Source organism: Rattus norvegicus, chromosome 19 (genome assembly GCF_021556685.1).
Source record: "Rattus norvegicus strain SHRSP/BbbUtx chromosome 19, alternate assembly SHRSP_T2T, whole genome shotgun sequence".
Classification (NCBI taxonomy): domain Eukaryota; kingdom Metazoa; phylum Chordata; class Mammalia; order Rodentia; family Muridae; genus Rattus; species Rattus norvegicus.
In genome coordinates this window covers 25,563,851-25,577,778 of record NC_141552.1, presented here as the reverse complement: position 1 = coordinate 25,577,778, position 13,928 = coordinate 25,563,851, and the positions used below count along the sequence as shown (strand labels likewise).

General features: G+C 43.3%; 2 protein-coding genes and 1 pseudogene across 3 annotated transcripts in view; 1 reads left to right on the top strand and 2 right to left on the bottom strand.

The window, feature by feature from the left end:
• Positions 1–4,485, bottom strand: part of LOC147999248 (uncharacterized) — a 59,118-nt gene extending 54,633 nt beyond the window's left edge. For both annotated transcript variants that reach the window (XM_087596481.1, XM_087596480.1), the window contains exon 1: positions 4,424–4,485. The gene's annotated coding sequence lies outside the window, so the exon portion shown is untranslated. The remainder of the gene's footprint in view (positions 1–4,423) is intronic.
• Positions 1–13,928, bottom strand: part of LOC147999246 (disks large homolog 5-like) — an 80,176-nt gene that overhangs the window by 28,896 nt on the left and 37,352 nt on the right. The gene's annotated exons all lie outside the window — the stretch shown is intronic.
• Positions 3,652–4,762, top strand: LOC134483465 (DNA-directed RNA polymerase II subunit GRINL1A-like; annotated as a pseudogene).

The window sequence follows — 13,928 nt, the reverse complement described above, 5'->3', positions numbered from 1 at the left end:
GCCCTGCTTTTGCCATGTAGGTTGATCCAGAAGAGCTTGGAAGTCCCTGGACCTGGAGTCTCAGGTGGTTGTGAGCCACCTGACCCTGGTGCTGGAGACTGAACTCAAGTCTTCTGCAAGAGCAGCAAAGACCCGTGCGCTGCCTTGCCCAGCCAGGGCTGTGAAATGGTGTTTATTTTCATCTGAACAAACCCAACAACAGTTTAGGTCCCTAGAAGCCACATGAACCTGGATGCAGTAGAGTCTGTCATCCAGCCCTTCCCACAGGGAGATAGGAGCCTAAAGTGGACAGTCTCTAGGATTAGGGGAAGGGCTAGCCTAGCATACACAGCCATGGACGAGAGGTAGAAGGTGAGGACCTGTGCTCAGGTTGTCCCTGACCTTTACACAGGCACATCAGTACCTGTACTCACAGAAACACCATACAGACATAGGTGAGAAAAGAAATAAAACAAACAATATTGAAAATACAATATACTGGGGCTGGAGGGATGGCTCAGTGGTTAAGACCACTGACTGCTCTTCCAGAGGATCTGAGTTCAATCCCCAGCAACCACACTGTGTCTTATAACCATTTCTAATCTCATCTACTACCCTCTACTGTTGTGTCTGAAAACAGGGACAGTGTACTCACTCATATGGACAAAATAAATAGTTTTTGTTTTAATCCTTTTCTAAAAAAAGAAACCCATCTGTGACACATGATCATTGTGTGATTCCAAATGTCGCTAAGTCAGTACAGTCCTATTGCTACATGGTCCACCAGTTGTGTCAGCCTTGGTAGTAGAGTGGCACAGTTGAAAAGATGCTGGTCACAGTGACCAGGCAGCCTAGAAAGCTAACCATGAGCAGAGAAGGCTGTGCTGTGTCCTAGTCCTCTACCCCACACTGCCACCTCATCCCTACGAATAGAGCAAAAAAGAACAGATGAGGAATCTTCCAGGTTTCTTTCCTCTTTGACTTCTTTATTAACCTAGCCCCTGTGCTACATGTAACCTTGTCACATCCTCTGTCCCATCCCTAAGCCCACATACCTGTCAGATAAGACAGGGATCTTGCTTTGGGGAGAAGCTCTGGTCCCTCTCTGTCCTAAGAGGCTCTGAGCCATCGCTGAAAGAGAGTCCTCTGAGGATTGAGGGAAGTCCATAGCCCGTACTCTGACTTCCAGGAAGGTTTGAGGAAGGTGGTCCTCTTCTTGTGGTTCCTCTAGTAGGAGCAGCCCACACTTGGGCCCAGCTCCCACTATCAGGAAAAGACAGGTGGCTCTGGTCTTTGCACAGCTCCAGCGGAATGAACAGTGCATCTCTCCTCTCTCTCTTGCAGGAAGTCTCAGCCTCTGGTGCAGGTGATGTTCCCAAGGCAAAGGAAAGGGAAGTGCAGAGTGAGGACTCCCAGGATCCTTTAAAACATTGTCTGCATTGTCTTCATTAATTTTTATGTTTAATTTTTATTCCATGTGTATTGATCTCATTGTAGGGGTGTGCATTCCAAAGCATGAGTGTTGAAGGTAGAGCAGAAAGCATGGGAGTCACTTTATCCTACCGCATGGGGTCCCAGGCTCTGAACCGGGTTGTTGAGCTTGTCTACAAAGAGCTTTCATACTGAATTTCCTGCTGGCTCTGATTTCAGGGAGAGCGTCTCATAGAGCCCAGATTGGCCAGTAAACTACTGATCATCCTGCCTCAAGTATTGCCATCTAGTTCATGAAAGGGTTGAGTTATTGAAACGAGGGACTGGGGATGGGCAGAGGTGCATGACTGAGGCTATCTCTGCTCAGTGGCATGCCTTTGGGGACTGATAGTTTTCATCACTGAGATGTCATTTGACTGCAGTGCTCCTCTGGAGAGAAGGAATCTCTTTTGCCAGGGCATCAGGCTCTCCAGACAGGCCTGGAAGGTGGAGGTCTAGAGGCCAGGCCTGCATTCCTCTTCAGAAGCTGCATTTACCACTCTGGACAGTGCTATAGCACAGGGTCACATATCCAGTTCTACCCTGAGACCTGCTGATAAAGAATGTCTATCCTGGGACAATGTCTATCATCGGTTCAAGGTGTGGCCCAACCAACTTATTATAAAGGATGATAGTGGTTGGTTGAAAAAGGCAGTAACTTTCTATGAACCATATATTAAGTTTTTATGTATATTAAAATTAACATTGGAAAGAACGATGGTAGGAGAGGAAGCTGGAGGACAACTGCTGCAAATGCTTGCTTTTGAAAATGCTAATGAAGAGTATAGGAGAGCATAATTACCTATAAAGGAGACTGGGGATATTAATGCTTATATGAAGGCATGTAAGTATATCTTCTCTGAAAATGGAAAGATGCATTTTTGGCACGTATTGATCCAGATAGAGTTATTAAATTATACATTGAAATACTCTTGAATATCCTATAGGCACTTTAGCTCAAGATGAGTTGCCTTTAGAATGGATATATATTAAATTTAACTTTAACAAAACATTAACAACATATGAGGAACAAATTTCTTTAATTATTCAGCAAGGCATACAAAGACCTGTTACACTGTGGGGATATGATTGTGCTGATTTTGTTTTCTCATTAAGCAAAAATAAAGTGGAATATTTAATGCAGACGTCTGAAGTTTTTCAATTAGCCATGATTTCTTACACTAGAAATACTGAATTTCATTTTCCCCATAGTAAATTCTGGGATTGCTTAAGAAAACAAAAAAAAAAAAAATGTGATACATACACTAATTTCTGTTGATCCATTACCATCTGCCGTTACTGTGTTTACAGATGGCTCCAAGACCAAAGATCTAAGACAGATGGCTTATTGGACCAAAGATAAATTTTGGGGACAAGAATCTTCTTTTGGGTCAGTACAACAAAATGAAGTATTAGCAGTAATTAATGTATTGCCGGATTTTACTCATGATGTAAAAATATTATAGCCGAGTCAGCTTATGTTGTAGGAGTAGTACAGAATATTGCAACTGCTGTTGTCTCTACATCTAAGCCTATATTAAATGTTATTCTCACATATTAAAGGACTATTGTTATTCTGAAACTCTAGAATATTTATTACACATATTAGATCACATCCAAGATTGCCAGGATCTTTAACACATGGCAATCATATGGTTGATCAATTAGTGGCATTTGCTACCCCAGAAGAAAACAGTCATAATCATGCCAATACAGGATATTTGCATATTAAATATAAGGTTCCCTATTCTGAAGCCAAACAAATTATTGCTAATTGTGGTATTTGTAAGCCTTCACTTATAAAATGTATTCCATCTGAAATTAATCCCAGAAGAATGCAACCTAATACATCGTGGCAGAAGGATGGAACCCATATTTCTGAGTTTGGTCGTCTTTCATATATCCATGTAAGCATAGATAATTTTTCAAAATTTGTATGGGCTACACCATTGCCAGGAGTACGCACTGCTCATGTTATACAGCATCTATTGGAAACTTCTGCTGTTATGGGACCGCCTTCTAAAATTAAAACTGATTATGGACCAACATATATTTCTTATAAATTTAAACAATTTTGTCGGCTCTTCCGGGAAAATGGCAACTCCTGCACGTGCTCCAGAGTTGCCGCTGCCCTGGAGCCTGCGACCTCCATGGGCCTTGCTGGGGAACCCTGCCTGCGGGGCCAGCCTCAGCCCATGCACAATGTGCTCCCTGCCCAGAGGCTTCGAGCCCCCAGTTCCTGAGGACGTGGGGCAGCAGAGTTTGGCGGAGCTGTGGGAGAGGTTGAGGGGCCAGGAGAGACTTTTGCGCAAAGAAATATTCATTTGCAAATTGCCCGACAAAGGTAAAAAGATCTCAGACACCACTGCCAAACTGAGAGCTGCCATTTCAGAAAGTGAAGAGGTCAGAGGGAGAACTGAACTACTTCATCCTGTTAGTGTTGACTGTAAGCTAAGGAATAAAGCAACCACAAGAGTTGACACCGACATAGACAAGGCCCAGAATTCTGACCTGATGCTTGATACTTCATCATTAGTTCCTGAATGTTCGTCAGTAGACATTGAATCATCTAAAACAACCTCAGAAACACAGGGACCAAACAGCTCACTCACAAAGGCAATGAAGAGACTTTGGAGACTGGCTGCACAGTGAGTACCAGCCCATCTGTCCGCATCACAGCCCAGGCTCCCCCATCTGAAGTTAATGAACAACTCCCCCAGCATTCAAGTCAAGCGGAAGAGGTTTCCAGCAGCGTCGACAGTCTGTTTATCACTAAATTGCAAAAGATCACAACTGCAGACCAGACTGAACCCTCAGAAGAAAACACCAGCACTGAGAACTTTCCAGAACTGCAGAGTGAGACTCCTAAGAAGCCTCATTACATGACAGTGCTAGAAATGCGAGCTAGAAACCCAGTGCCCCCTCCTCATAAGTTTAAGACAAATGTGTTACCCACACAACAGAGTGACTCAACAAGTCATTGTCAGAGGGCTCAGTCTCCTGCTTCCTCAGAAGAGCAGAGACGCAGGGCTAGGCAGCATCTTGATGATGTCACAGCAGCTCGCCTTCTTCTGCTCCACCCCCTGCCTGCACAGCTGCTCTCCATAGAAGAGTCGCTGGCTCTGCAGAAAGAGCAGAAGCAGAATTATGAGAAGATGCGGGCAAAGCTCGCAGCACAGAAACTAGCTGAGAGACTGAATATTACAATGCAGAGCTACAATCCAGAAGGGGAGTCTTCAGGGAGATACCGAGAAGTGAGGGATGAAGATGATGCCCAGTCCTCGGACGAATGCTGAAAATGAGCGCTGGGAGATCCCGGGAGTTGACTGTTGAGCTTAAATTGTCTCATCTAACTTCCTAACAAGTACCAAGACTGTGTCAGACCTTGTTGAGGGACAGCAGTTGAAGTTACACAAAGGTAGCTACAAAATAAGAACCCAGTTTGTCTTTCAGAAGATGATCTTCACATGCTTGAACAGTTCAATATTTGAACATTGTGTTTGGCCGTATTGTGTTACAGTTTTGCAGTATATTGTGCATTGGTCTGATATTTTAGTGTGAGTAGAATACACGTTTTCTTTAAGATATCTGCTTTTTCCTTCTTCGTATTCTTATCAGATAGCACTGCTTACACCCCTTCTGGTGAAATACTTTGTTATTCCAGGCACCTAAAGTGAATTAGGAAGGCCTGGTCCCCTCACTCAAGAAATGAGGGGAGCAGTCTAAAGAATGGTACACATGCTTGCATGGACACGTTCCTGAGACGCTGGATATGAAATGCCGCACACAACACTCGGGAACCACCACCACTGTGTCTGCTGCTCTGTCCTCTCTTGGGGCGACTGCTGTCACCTGTGATGAGGTTAAGGAGCACTTGGAAGAAGTGCTAGGTGGGGAGGGTCTTCTGAGCTGGTGTGGGGAGCTGCTCCTGGCTGCCCTAGGCTTGAACTCATTGCCATCTGGGATGATAGGTCCCTGTACAGGACACTCGTGCTTGGTAAGGAAACCGGTGTTTTTCTAAGAGTTACAGTTGAATTGTCAGTTAATTGCTTTTTTTCCTTGTTAAACCCACAGAGGTGTTTACAGGCTGCAGAAACCTCAGTCCTGTATGTGCACATTTGTGCTGTTTCAAATGATTATATGATCATTTCCAGCAAAGTTAACAATGTTATCAAAAAGCCTTTTTCTATTATGTGGAATTTGTAAAGGAGAAATAAAATACCAATCAGAGCAAAAATAAAAACCATTTTGTCAATGATATCATATTGTACATATTACTGGTATAGAATACCATCCACAAGGACAAGCGTTTGTTGAAAGAGTTCACCATACCCTGAAATGACAAATTATAAAATTAAAAAGGAAAAGAGATGACCTTACACAGCCTGAATGGAGTTGGCATACCAGTCCCAGAGTAATATTGGCATAAGCATTATTTTTTATTAATATTCTTAATCTTAAATTTCATAATTATAAGCTTCATGTAGGACCAATAAAATTAAAGGTCCATATGAGGGCTGCAGACATGACTCCATGGTTAAGAGCACTGACTTCTCTTCCAGAGGTCCTGAGTTCAAATCCCAGCAACCACATGGTGGCTCACAACCATCTGTAATGAGACCTGATGCCCTCTTCTGGTGTGTCTGCAGACAGCTACAGTGTACTTATATATAAATAAATAAATCTTTAAACAGATAAAAAGTCAGTATGAACCTTTGTTGTCTAAAATGGCTTGAGTCAGGGCTGACAACCAGACAGCCCTTCCAGCACCTGCCTATGAGCTCACAGATTTAGGCTTTATAAACTGACATAGAAAAATGTCCAGGGTCGTAGCCTGACAAATTCTCAGCTACGTCTCTGATGATCAGTCTTAGGGTGGGCATTCAAAAAACCATCCCTCTCTAAGTGAGGTCAGAGTTTGTGTGGTTTATGGGGCAACTCCTGGACCCCATAAGGCTGGATATTTCAGCTGCTCTTCAGTACATGCAGGAATCCTGAAGAAGTAGGCAAATTAATAAAGCAAACTTCCTTCTTCCATGTCCTTGATATGAGCTGCCAGCAGAAGGTGTGGTCCAAACAACAACCAACGGATTGGGTAAAGATCTTTACCAATCCTACAACAGATAGAGGGCTTATATCCAAAATATACAAAGAACTCAAGAAGTTAGACCTCAGGGAGACAAATAACACTATTTAAAAAATGGGGCTCAGAGCTAAACAAAGAATTCACAGCTGAGGAATGCCGAATGGCTGAGAAACACCGAAAGAAATGCTCAACATCATTAGTCACAAGGGAAATGCAAATCAAAACAACCCTTAGATTTCACCTCACACCAGTCAGAATGGCTAAGATCAAAAACTCATGTGACAGCAAATGCTGGCCAGGATGTAGAAAAAGAGGAACACTCCTCCATTGTTGGTGGGATTGCAGACTCGTACAACCATTCTGGAAATAAGTCTGGAGATTCCTCAGAAAATTGGACATTGAACTACCTGAGGATCCAGCTATACCTCTCTTGGGCATATACCCAAAAGATGTCCCAACATATAACAAAGACACATGCTCCACTATGTTCATAGCAGCCTTATTTAGCCAGAAGCTGGAAAGAACCCAGATACCCTTCAACAGAGGAATGGATACAGAAAATGTGGTACATCTACACAATGGAATATTATTCAGCTATCAAAAACAATGACTTTATGAAATTCATAGGTAAATGGATGGAACTGGAAAATATCATCCTGAGTGAGGTAACCCAATCACAGAAAAACACACATGGTATGCACTCATTGATAAGTGGATATTAGCCCAAATGCTCGAATTACCCTAGATGCACAGAACACATGAAAATCAAGAAGGATGACCAAAATGCAGATGCTTCACTCCTTCTTTAAAAGGGGAATAAGAATACCCTTGGCCGGGAATAGGGAGGCAAAGTTTAGAACAGAGGCAGAAGGAACACCCATTCAGAGCCTGCCCCACATGTGGCCCATACCTATACAGATATTAGATAAGATGGATGAAGCAAAGAAGTGCAAGCCAACAGGAACTGGATGTAGATCTCTCCTGAGAGACACAGCCAGAATATGGCAAATACGTAGCTGAATGCCATCATTAAACCACTGAACTGAGAACGGGGCCCCCGTTGAAGTAATCAGAGAAAGGACTGGAAGAGCTTGAAGGGGGTTAAGACCCCATATGAACAACAATTCCAACCAAAGCCACTACCCAAAGACTATACATGGACTGACCCTGGACTCCAACTGCATACATAGCAATGAATAGCCTAGTAAGAGCACCAGCAGAAGGGGAAACCCTTGGTCCTGCCAAGACTGAACCCCCAGTGAACATGATTGTTGGGGGGAGGTCGCTAATGGGGGAAGGATGGGGAGGGGAACACCCAAATAGAAGGGGAGGGGAAAGGGTTGAGGGATGTTGGCCTGGAAATCGGGAAGGGGAATAAGAATCGAAATGTAAATAAGAAATACTCAAGTTAATAAAGATGAAAAAAATAAAAAGAAAAAAGAAGGTGTGGTCCAGATTAGAGGTGGGCCTTTCCATCTCAAAAGATCTGAATTGAAGATTTATCTTCTGATCTCCAAGATTTGGATTACAAGTAGGTCTTCTTGCTTCAGAAAATTTAATTAAGAAAAAAAAATCCAATGGTGCTAATGCCTTTAGCCTCAGCATCCAGGAGGCAGAGGCAGGTGGATCACTGAGTTCAAGGCCAGCCTGGTCTACAAAATGAATTCCAGGACAGCCAGAGCTACACAGGGAAACCCTGTCTCAAAAAAAACAAAGAAGAGGAGGAGGACCAAGAGGAGGGGGTTAAAGAGAGGAAAACAGAAAGAAGGAAGGAGAGAGAGAGAGAGAGAGAGAGAGAGAGAGAGAGAGAGAGAGAGAGAGAGAGAGAGAGATCCCCCTCACAGGGCGTCAAGCCATTTGGCATTAGTTAATTCCAGGTACACTCAAGTTGACAACCAAGAACAGCAATCACATTACCCGTGGTTGTGATCTCACCCTGGTAGGCTCCTGAGTAGGAGGCTGAAGCAGGAGAATTGCCATAAGTCTGATGCCAGCATGAACTACACACGTGTTCCAAGCCAAGCCAATCTCAGCTACAGTTTGAGATTCTGTCTGAAAAATATGAAAGAGAAAGAAAACATAATTTCCTAGAGCAGTGTTTCTCAACCTTCCTATGGCCTCAACCCTTTAGAACAGTTCCTCATGCTGTGGTGACCCCAACTACAAAATTATTTTGTCGCTATTTCACAACTGTAAATTTGCTACTGTAATGAATCTTTATTGTAGTGTTAACTATCTAATAGGAGACCCCGTGTGGGTCACGACCCACAGGCTGAGGGCCTTTGCCCTAGAGGCGGTCTTGGCCTAGTTCATATAGTTCATATTATAATGGGCTCTCTCAGCGTTTGAAGGTCAAGTATATTCACTTGTACCATCAAAACTTAAAAATTCAGTTGAGCTGCTGGCTGGTACGGTGTGACATCCCCCAGAATAGCTTTGCCATTTTGTTCCAGGCCTGCCAGCCATTTCATATTGTTGCTGTAACACGCCTGCTGTCACTTAGGAGGAGAAGGGACTTGGCTCAAGGACATGCTGACCACACACCTTGTTTTGTTCTGAATGTTCTGAATGCGGTTTGCTAATCTAGAGAAATTCTACACCTGAAGTAGTGGTTCCCTGAAGTGGACACAGGTGAAAGGCTAAGGCAGATGTGTGAAGGAATGTTTCACTGAGGCAGATGCAGGTAAAAGGATGTTCTGCTAAAGCACGCATGTGAAAGGACACGTGATGAAGGGTTCTGCACTAAGGACACACATGCATTGGTCTGCCTTGCATTCTGTAGTTGAGCTGCATTTGTTGGGACTTCATAGAACCACAGCAAAAACCCTTCTGGTGGGCTGTGTGGTTTCTCGCTGTTTCCTTGGGCTCGGGCTGATGGGCAGAGTGATGTCAGCTGAGACAGACACATGTGCTGACGCAGGACACACGCTGAGGCCAGGCCCATGGAGGACCCGGGATATTGAGAGGGAGTTTGGATAGAGTTATGCTTGAGTAGCTTGTTGGTCTGGGGTCTCTGCTGATCTCTGCTCGCCTGAGAGCTGCTCTTACTGACTGTGTAGCATCTTGACTGTTTTTGTTCCCCTTGGACAGCCCTCAGGACCAGGCTCTCCTCTCCCTTAACCATGGCTGCTGTCCTCTTCCTCTCCATCACACATGTTCTTCCTTTATACTATGGCAGCTTCTTCCTCCTCCTTCCCTCCTCATGATCCTCTCTAGCAAAGCCCTCAAAGCTCACCTCCCCCATCTCTCTGCTGTGCAGCTGTTGGCTGTTGGCTTCTTTATAATCACAGTTAACTGGGAGCAGGGTCAGCTTCTTTGGGGTTAACCAGTCTTGAGTTCTACAAATTAGCATTAAAATACAAGCAGCATTAGGCCAATCCACTACAGGAGTTTTTTTTTGTTTGTTTGTTTGTTTGGTTTGGTTTAATTTTCATTTACCTTTTTACTTGTTATTTTATTTTTGGCTATTTTTTATTAATTAGTTATTTTATTTATTTACATTTCAAATATTGTCCTACTTTCCACACTCCCTTCATCAAACCTTACATTCCATTTCTGCTCAGCTTTGCCTATGTGACAGTGCTCCTGCACCCACACATATCCATCCCCACCTCACACCTCTAGGATCTGCATTTGGTGGGGCAATAGGCCTCACCTTGAACCATAGAGCATCCTTGCATACACTTTGGCTGGCAGTTTGGCCCCTAGAAGCTTGGGGATTAGGGAAAGAGGATCTGGTCAGATATTAAAGCCAATGATTGCTACATTCTCTTCTTTTTCTGGTTGTAGGTGAAATTATGTTTGTGTGCTTCTCTTTTTTGAAATTATTGAGAGATGATTAATTTCTTGGTTCTTCTTGGGTATAGTTTAGTTTATTGTCTTGGAGTTTTCCTCCTATTATCCTCTTTTGTGCTTTCTTAGAGAAAAGTATTGTTTATATTTGGTTTTGTAGGGTTGGGGATTTAGCTCAGTGGTAGAATGCTTACCTGGCAAGCTCAAGGCCCTGGGCTCGGTCCTCAGCTCCGGAAAAAAAAAATTATTCATTAAATTTGTTTTGACAAGAAATATCTTGGTTTCTCCATTTATGGTGATTGAGGATTATGCTGGATATAGGAGCCTGGGTCTGCATTACATCTGCCCAAGATTTTCTGACCTTTAGAGTCTCTGTTGAGAAGTCTGGTGTAATTCAGATACGTCTGAATTTTTTTTGTTACTGGATGTTTATACTGAAAGAACCCCAAATTTGGGGAGACTCTTGCTCCAGTCTCCTTATGGCTTGCCCCAGGAAACACGCATAGCCGATCTTGATGTAACAACAAGAGGTAGCTTTATTAACAAGATCTCGGGCCGACACGTATCTCACGGAGCCGACCTCGAGCCTCTAAAGGCAGGGGTTTATATAGGGAAAGCCAGGGGATTTCTCGAGGTTACACATGATTGGCTGATTCAAATGGTGCACAGTTACTTTTAGTGCGGAGTTACATCAGCAAAGAATACGTGTAATCTAGCATCTCAGCAATGTGGGTAGGGTGACTCATCTCACTTAGCAGGGGGATGACTCATCCTCAGGGAGTGAAGGAAGGGGAGGGGGTGGCTCCAGATGGCCAGTGTCCTTGGGGGCTGATAGTCGGGTCGGTGAACCCTATCTCAAATTCTCTCAGGCATGTCAGCACTTTGTTTGTGACTGAATTTTTGAAATTTAGCTCTTCAATACCTTACCCCTTTAAATGTTCTTTCTTTGATCTGTGCATTTAGTGTTTTAATTATTGTGTGAATGGAGGAATTCTTTCTGGTATAATTAATTTGATGTTCTGTAAGCTTGTTGTACCTTTATGGTCTTTTCTTTCTTTACCTTATGGAAGTTTTCTGCTATGATTTGTTGAAGGTGTTTACTGGACCTATGAACTAGAAATCTTAATTCTCTTCACTATCTATTATCCTTAGGTTTCGACATTTAATTGTGTCCTGAAATTCATTGATGTTTAGATTCAATGAACCATACATGTTTATCTGAGATGGGTGTTTATGCTTTGTGGGTGACCTCCTTTACCCCAACTGTTCTATTTAGTAGCACGTTGGATAATGAGACATGGTCAGCAATGGTGACCTCTTCCCATAAACTATATGAAAATAGGGAGGGGAATTGATGTGTGTCAAGTATCAGTAGTCTCCTGGGTGGTTTTGATTCCCAGTTGGCCACATGCAACAGTTTCAAAAGCCCAGGTTTGATGTTCCTTGGGATTCCCATGATGATGTACTCAGATATGACAGAAAAAGACCAGAATACACATGTGAGAACTTGATTTCTATAATAGAGAGAACATTACTAAGTTATGTTACAAAATATTAGATCACACGGTGATCTCTATGAATGTATTATTTAGTGAAAAACTAGTGTGTGGTATAGCATTGCCATGGCACAGACATTTAAAGAAAAAGTTGTTTGTTTACTGCAAACATGGACTTTATTACCATATGACTCACCTACTACACACCTTCATTGCAAAGGTAAAACGTGCACTTAGGTCCAGAGAAGATCAAGTCATATCTTGAAAGGAAATGAAGATGACTAATGCAATGGAAAGTCTTTGAATTGAAGGATTTTTAAGAAAGTGTGCAGAGGGAACAAGAATGCTTTTCTTCTGAGAGGTCAGTGAATTAGGAAGGATAGTTGGGAGCTTTACTTGACTTCAGCATCTGATTCCTGAGACTTCATTGGTAAACTTAATGTCTGGAATTTTGTGTTGTAAAACAACACATTGGCTCTGCAGCTTTTGGGAAGGCCCATGGACAGAGAGATCACACCCGCTGGGAACCATTTGTGTGGCCATCACATTTTGGAAAGACACTTGAGAAGTCCTCAAGGAGAAAATAATGAAAAACTAAATGTCTTCACAGGAATTACCTCAATTCTGACTATGATTTTTTCATATTAGTAATTTATACTTGATTCTTTTTTTTAATTTAAAACAAGAGCCTTCGGTTTTAATCTGTGGTGGTCATAGAGTCACAAAATGCTTACAATACCTGTATGGCACCGGTGTCGTCTCCGTCTCCGTCCTGCAGATAGGAGAGACACCACGAAGTTCTTCTCAAAGCAGTTTATTCAGGAACCTTTCTTTCTGCATGCAAGCAGCAGTCTCCTACCCCCAAGGACACTCCCTACTAAAAAACCAGTAACCACGCCCCATCAGTCCAGTCTACATAGTCTCAGTTCATAGGTCCACGCCAAATGGCCTGATCTTGTGTCATGGTGCGCCTGCGCAGCTCTCACGATGGGCGTGGCTTACTTTTGGATGTATGAGGAAGTCAGGTGCTAGTCATAAGACTTGGCAGCAGTCCCGGGCGCCATCTTGGGATTGCCGCCACACCCGCTCCCCACAACCCGGGATCTAACACTATGGGGCTAGAGATTCTTCTTTTAAATGCATCACCTCCGACAACTTCCATTTAACCAGCAGGGTCCATGCCAGGCAGACACTGAGCAGGTTGTATGTTCTGTTAATCTCCACAACAACCCAATTCAGCAGAAACACCCCCATTTTACAGGTGAAGAAACCACAGCTCAAAGCAAATGAGTGTCAGGGTCCCCTCAGTCTCACTGACTGTCACTCAGACCCACATCCTTCTCTGTAAAGGGAAGCCATGGGCCTGATGTGGCTGTGCAAGCTGACTCTGCTGAGATGATCAATGCTATTCTTGACCCTGGGAGAATTTAAGACAAGGTGACCCACAGACTCCTGGGATAGATTCTGCCTCTGGGTTCTAGGGTAGGACACAGTATCACTTGCTGTGGGTCTCTACTCACATGAGGAGTCTGTTCCCATCTGTCAGCTTCTATGGCAGTGGTTCAAATCCCTCCTAATGATGTAACCCTTTAATACAGATCTTCATGCTGTGGTGACCCCCATCACAAAATTATTTCATTGCGACTTTGTAACTAATATTGCTGTTCTTGTAAGTCATAATATGCAACATATCTGATAGGCAAAGTATCATAAAATAAGGGCCTGGGAAGGGGTCTCGACCCACAGGTTGAGAAACATTGCTCTGTGAAATACTTTTAAAGTAAGGCCTTCTTCTCAGGAGAACCCGGAACAGTTGTTAGAGCAGAGATGCCCTGAACTAGTTACATGATTTAGCAGGCCTTAATGACAACAGAGATTCCCGGCTAAAGGCACAATCTGAAATCACTGTCCCCAGGACATTTCTTGCCTCAGGTTTTCCCCATAACAATGTGAGTCTGCTTGAACATGTCTGTCCAGGAAGCCAGTCCCTGTAGACTGTTATACAGACAGAATGCTAAAGTCAAGAATGGTTTCCCTCTGACGGCCCATAGTCACTTCTCTAGAAGTAAGTTCAAGTCCCCTGTGTGTAAAGTCACATAGTGTGT